The sequence below is a fragment of the Mya arenaria genome, chromosome 7, assembly GCF_026914265.1.
Source record: "Mya arenaria isolate MELC-2E11 chromosome 7, ASM2691426v1".
Lineage (NCBI taxonomy): Eukaryota > Metazoa > Mollusca > Bivalvia > Myida > Myidae > Mya > Mya arenaria.
In genome coordinates, this window is record NC_069128.1 from 43,002,368 (window position 1) to 43,008,367 (window position 6,000).

The 6,000-nt window shown below is 38.0% G+C and overlaps 1 pseudogene; it reads right to left on the minus strand.

Annotated features, from left to right (window-relative positions):
- Positions 1–1,048: 1,048 nt before the first annotated feature.
- Positions 1,049–5,140, minus strand: LOC128241159 (uncharacterized; annotated as a pseudogene).
- Between the last annotated feature and the right edge of the window lie 860 nt (positions 5,141–6,000).

A 6,000-nucleotide genomic window follows, 5' to 3' on the forward strand; every position in this document is an offset into this window, starting at 1 on the left:
ACGTAGCACTAAAAAAAACTAAAACTAAATATGTCTCAAATATTCACAATTAAGCAGACTTTTAAATGTGTTCGACTAATAATAATAGTTGTTAAGCTTAAAAGGACTAAGCTTCCTGAACTGAACTTTACTTAACAAACATATACACGTGGGCTCTAAGTCATGTTCTACTCTGGGGAAGATAACTTCTGGAACCATTATATTTTCATAGAATGTAACAAGCTTTTTTTACAATCTTTCCAGAATATGAAGATGAATGTTACTTCATGAATAAGAATGTTCTGCTTTGTGCAGATGACAAAGTCAAATTCAGATTCAAAGAATACCCATCTGGCCCTGGATCTGAGTGATATATTGATGACTGGGGTTCAGCACAATGTCATCGTTCTCATTGTGCTTGGGACACTTCAGTTTCTTTGAAGCCTCTGCCGTTGCAATTCCCCAAGTTGATGAAGGGTTCTTTATTTTTACAATCTTGTTTACTGCTATATTTATCCTGTCAAAAGAAGCCCCCAAATAAGGGTATTCCCGGTCCACCACTAGGCCCTTCTTAACAATATTGGCACCGGTTTCCTTGGAATTTGGAATACCATTTTGTAGCCAATTCCTCTTGCTTCAATCAAATACCATGGCGCTTGCTTGTTTGCCCTATTGCCATATTCCTGTCTGAACATATATGTCGTTTAAGCATAAATGTTTATTTTGATTTTCAATCATACTGAAGGCTGTGGATAAATTTATGAATATAAAATGTGGAATTACATTTGGGCTAGTGGAATTATTTTAATAAGCAAGTCTGCATTGAAATATGCAAATAATTTTATATACATGTAACCCTGAATTCGATATGTATAAAGCCGCACTTATGCTGTCTTGCTATAGAGCGATCTGCTATATAACGATTCGGTAAAGTGTCGGTCTAAAAAGCGAGGGGTGTCCTGTTTCAGGCCATAGATTTTATTCTTCAAGTTAGTAGCTGCATCAGAAAATTTAAGTGCCCGAGCAAAGATCTGTGAACATTGCCTCCCTAAGAAACATGTATTTACAGCTACTTTACAATTCTGATGTTGTCAAAACTGGTCGGCTTAACATTTTGTCTAGATGGTGCATTCCATTTGCAGAGCTAATATGTGCACGCCACCTTGTTTAGACCCTTAACACCTTGTGTAGACCCTTTACACCTTGTGTAGACCCTTAACGCCTTGTGTAGACCCTTTACGCCTTGTGTAGCGGCTTAACGCCTTGTGTAGACCCTTTACGCCTTGTGTAACGGCTTAATGCCTTGTGTAGACCCTTTACGCCTTGTGTAGCGGCTTTACGCCTTGTGTAGACCCTTTACGCCTTGTGTAGCGGCTTTACGCCTTGTGTAGACCCTTTACGCCTTGTGTAGCGGCTTTACGCCTTGTGCAGACCCTTTACACCTTGTGTAGCGGCTTTACGCCTTGTGTAGACCCTTTACACATTGTGTAGACGCTTTACACCTTGTTTAGACCCTTTACACCTTGTTTAGACCCTTTACACCTTGTTTAGACCCTTTACGCCTTGTGTAGACGCTTTACACCTTGTTTAGACCCTTTACGCCTTGTGTAGACTAGACGCTTTACACCTTGTTTAGACCCTGGACACATTGTTTAGACGCTGAACACCTTGTTTTGGACCCTGGACACATTGTTTAGACGCTGAACACCTTGTTTTGGGAACACCTTGTTTAGACCCTGAACACATTGTTTAGACGCTGAACACCTTGTTTAGACCCTGAACACATTGTTTAGACGCTGAACACATTGTTCAGACCCTGAACACCTTGTTCAGACCCTGAACACATTGTTCAGACCCTGAACACATTGTTCAGACCCTGAACACCTTGTTCAGACCCTGAACACATTGTTCAGACCCTGAACACCTTGTTCAGACCCTGAACACATTGTTCGGACCCTGAACACCTTGTTCAGACCCTGAACACATTGTTCGGACCCTGAACACCTTGTTCAGACCCTGAACACATTGTTCGGACCCTGAACACCTTGTTCAGACCCTGAACACATTGTTCAGACCCTGAACACCTTGTTCAGACCCTGAACACATTGTTCAGACGCTGAACACCTTGTGTAGACCCTTTACACATTGTTTAGACGCTGAACACCTTGTGTCATTGTTTAGACGCTGAACACCTTGTTTAGACCCTTTACACATTGTTTAGACGCTGAACACCTTGTTTAGACCCTTTACACATTGTTTAGACGCTGAACACCTTGTTTAGACCCTTTACACATTGTTTAGACGCTGAACACCTTGTTTAGACCCTTTACACATTGTTTAGACGTTTACACATTGCGTAGACCCTTTACACATTGTTTAGACCCTTTAACACCTTGTTTAGACCCTTTACTAATTGTTAAGACCCTTTAACACCTTGTTTAGACCCTTTACTAATTGTTTAGACCCTTTAACACCTTGTTTAGACCCTTTACTAATTGTTTAGACCCTTTACTAATTGTTTATACCCTTTACACCTTGTTTAGACCCTTTACTAATTGTTTAGACCCTTTACTAATTGTTTAGACCCTTTACACCTTGTTTAGACCCTTTACTAATTGTTTAGACCCTTTACTAATTGTTTAGACCCTTTACACCTTGTTTAGACCCTTTACACCTTGTTTAGACCCTTTACTAATTGTTTAGACCCTTTACACCTTGTTTAGACCCTTTAAACCTCGTTGAGACCCTTTACACCTTGTTTAGACCCTTTACTAATTGTTAAGACCCTTTACACCTTGTTTAGACCCTTTACACATTGTTTAGACCCTTTACACCTTGTTTAGACCCTTTACACCTTGTTAAGACCCTTTACACCTTGTTTAGACCCTTTACTAATTGTTTATACCCTTTACACCTTGTTTAGACCCTTTACTAATTGTTTATACCCTTTACACCTTGTTAAGACCCTTTACTAATTGTTTATACCCTTTACACCTTGTTAAGACCCTTTACACCTTGTTAAGACCCTTTACACCTTGTTTAGACCCTTTACACCTTGTTTAGACCCTTTACTAATTGTTTATACCCTTTACACCTTGTTTAGACCCTTTACACCTTGTTTAGACCCTTTACACATTGTTTAGACCCTTTACACCTTGTTTAGACCCTTTACACCTTGTTAAGACCCTTTACACCTTGTTAAGACCCTTTACACCTTGTTAAGACCCTTTACACCTTGTTAAGACCCTTTACACCTTGTTTAGACTCTTTACTAATTGTTTATACCCTTTACACCTTGTTTAGACCCTTTACACATTGTTTAGACCCTTTACACCTTGTTAAGACCCTTTACACCTTGTTAAGACCCTTTACACCTTGTTTAGACCCTTTACTAATTGTTTAGACCCTTTACACCTTGTTTAGACCCTTTACACCTTGTTTAGACCCTTTACACCTTGTTTAGACCCTTTACACCTTGTTAAGACCCTTTACACCTTGTTAAGACCCTTTACACCTTGTTTAGACTCTTTACTAATTGTTTATACCTTTACACCTTGTTTAGACCCTTTACTAATTGTTTATACCCTTTACACCTTGTTAAGACCCTTTACACCTTGTTTAGACCCTTTACACATTGTTTAGACCCTTTACACCTTGTTTAGACCCTTTACACCTTGTTAAGACCCTTTACACCTTGTTTAGACCCTTTACTAATTGTTTATACCCTTTACACCTTGTTAAGACCCTTTACACCTTGTTTAGACCCTTTACACCTTGTTAAGACCCTTTACACCTTGTTAAGGCCCTGTACACCTTGTTTAGACCCTTTACACATTGTTAAGACCCTTTACACCTTGTTAAGGCCCTGTACACCTTGTTAAGGCTCTGTACACCTTGTTAAGGCTCTGTACACCTTGTTAAGACCCTTTACACCTTGTTAAGGCCCTGTACACCTTGTTAAGGCCCTGTACTCCTTGTTTAGACCCTTTACACCTTGTTAAGACCCTTTACACCTTGTTAAGACCCTTTACACCTTGGTAAGACCCTTTACACCTTGTTAAGACCCTTTACACCTTGTTTAGACCCTTTACACCTTGTTAAGACCCTTTACACCTTGTTTAGACCCTTTACACCTTGTTAAGACCCTTTACACCTTGTTAAGACCCTTTACACCTTGTTTAGACCCTTTACACCTTGTTAAGACCCTTTACACCTTGTTTAGACCCTTTACACCTTGTTTAGACCCTTGGCGACAAAATCTTCAACCGTAAACAACACAGCTGCAATATGGCTGCATGCCTCACCCAGGCTGAAATAGAATGGTTTTCAATTAATAATATCCCCTCTGATAAATACTATTTCAAATAATTACATAAACTAGAACTTGGAATTATTTATAATCAGGAAAATGAACAAACTGGATGAGTGCACTGTGAAAGGTGGGGTTCATCTAGTCCAAATAATTGTACGTGGGTGGCCTTTTTTACGTTTTATATGGTAAGGGATTAGAAGAATCACGTTTTGAACATTTATCATTTTAGACAAGGGTTGATCCTGATATTTATAAACTATTGAATCATAGCTTATGTTTAAAAAAATCTTACTTTAAAATTGATAAATAATACGAAGCCAGCACTCGTGAACTTGTCAAATACAGTTCTTTTACACCGTCTAATTAATTGGCATGAAGCAACTTTTGGACGAATCCCTCCTCTAAATATTTGAATGCCTTCAACGACTTGTAGGCAGGAACCCTGTTCTGACCGAAAGATTTGTCCCTATTTTCGATCAAATAATGTTTCAATTTTTCACTTTTCGGGCACATCCGTCAAATGTTTTGTCCTACAATATTTCACATTTATTAAATCAGTCCTTGGTAAATAAACAATCCATTGCGTAAATCAGCCTAATGATTTGCAGTCAGATTAAAAGCTTTCAACTATCAGTGTGTTTCCCCCCTCACACACACAGAATGACATTTTTCGTTTTTTTTCTTTAGTGCAATAAGCTTATGCGTGATCGAAATCTCGGCTTCACCCGGTGTTTTCCGTGAACTCTGGTCTATCATTTGAATGTAACTAAGTCAGGTATTTTTTATTCAAAACATAGATAATCACAATTCTATAGGCCAAACGGTTTTAAAATTACCGTTTACGTCTCCGTTTACAACAAAAACAATGAAACCCTTTTTTCATTCAAAACGAATACATACTAGTAATATTGCCTTTTTATTTATTGTAGATTTGAATTTAGCGATCCCAGTACTCAAAAAGTTGTTAAGACACTGTTTTTTGCGTTGGGATTAGTGGCGAGGATAATAAAGCCGTCTGTTCTATAACATATGTTATTGGCACAGTAATTCACAGTAATTATGTGTCTGCTTGAACTTGGGTTACTCCTATGGTACTATTGTGGTGACCACTTAACCACAAGTGTTATAACAGTTATATTCATTGAACTCGGGTTGTGTTTTATTTGAGAGGAAGATAGTGCAAAGTGTTTTGTTTAAAAGGGAGATAATGCGCAGTGTTTAATATTTAAGGAAAAGACAATGTTAAAAGTTTAATATTTAGGAGAAGGACAGTGCGTAGTGTTTTGTTTACAAGGAAGATAATGCGTAGTGTTTTATTTCATAGAAAGACCATGCGTAGTGTGTTTTAAGAAGGAAGCAATGCGTAGTGATATATTTACGGGGAAGACAATGTATAGTGCTTAATTTTTAAGAGGAAGTAAAGCCACAGTGTTTTATTAACGAGTAAGACAATGCGTGGTGTTAACTATTTAAGAGAAAGAAAATGTACGAGGAAGAACATGCGTATTGTTTAATTTAAAAGGAAGACAATGCGCAGTGTTTTATTTACGAAGAAGATCTTTCGTATTGTTTTATTTACAAGGAAGACAATGCGTATTGTTTTATTTACAAGGAAGACAATGCGTATTGTTTTATTTACAAGGAAGACAATGCGCAGTGTTTTATTTACAAGGAAGACAATGCGTATTGTTTTATTTACAAGGAAGACA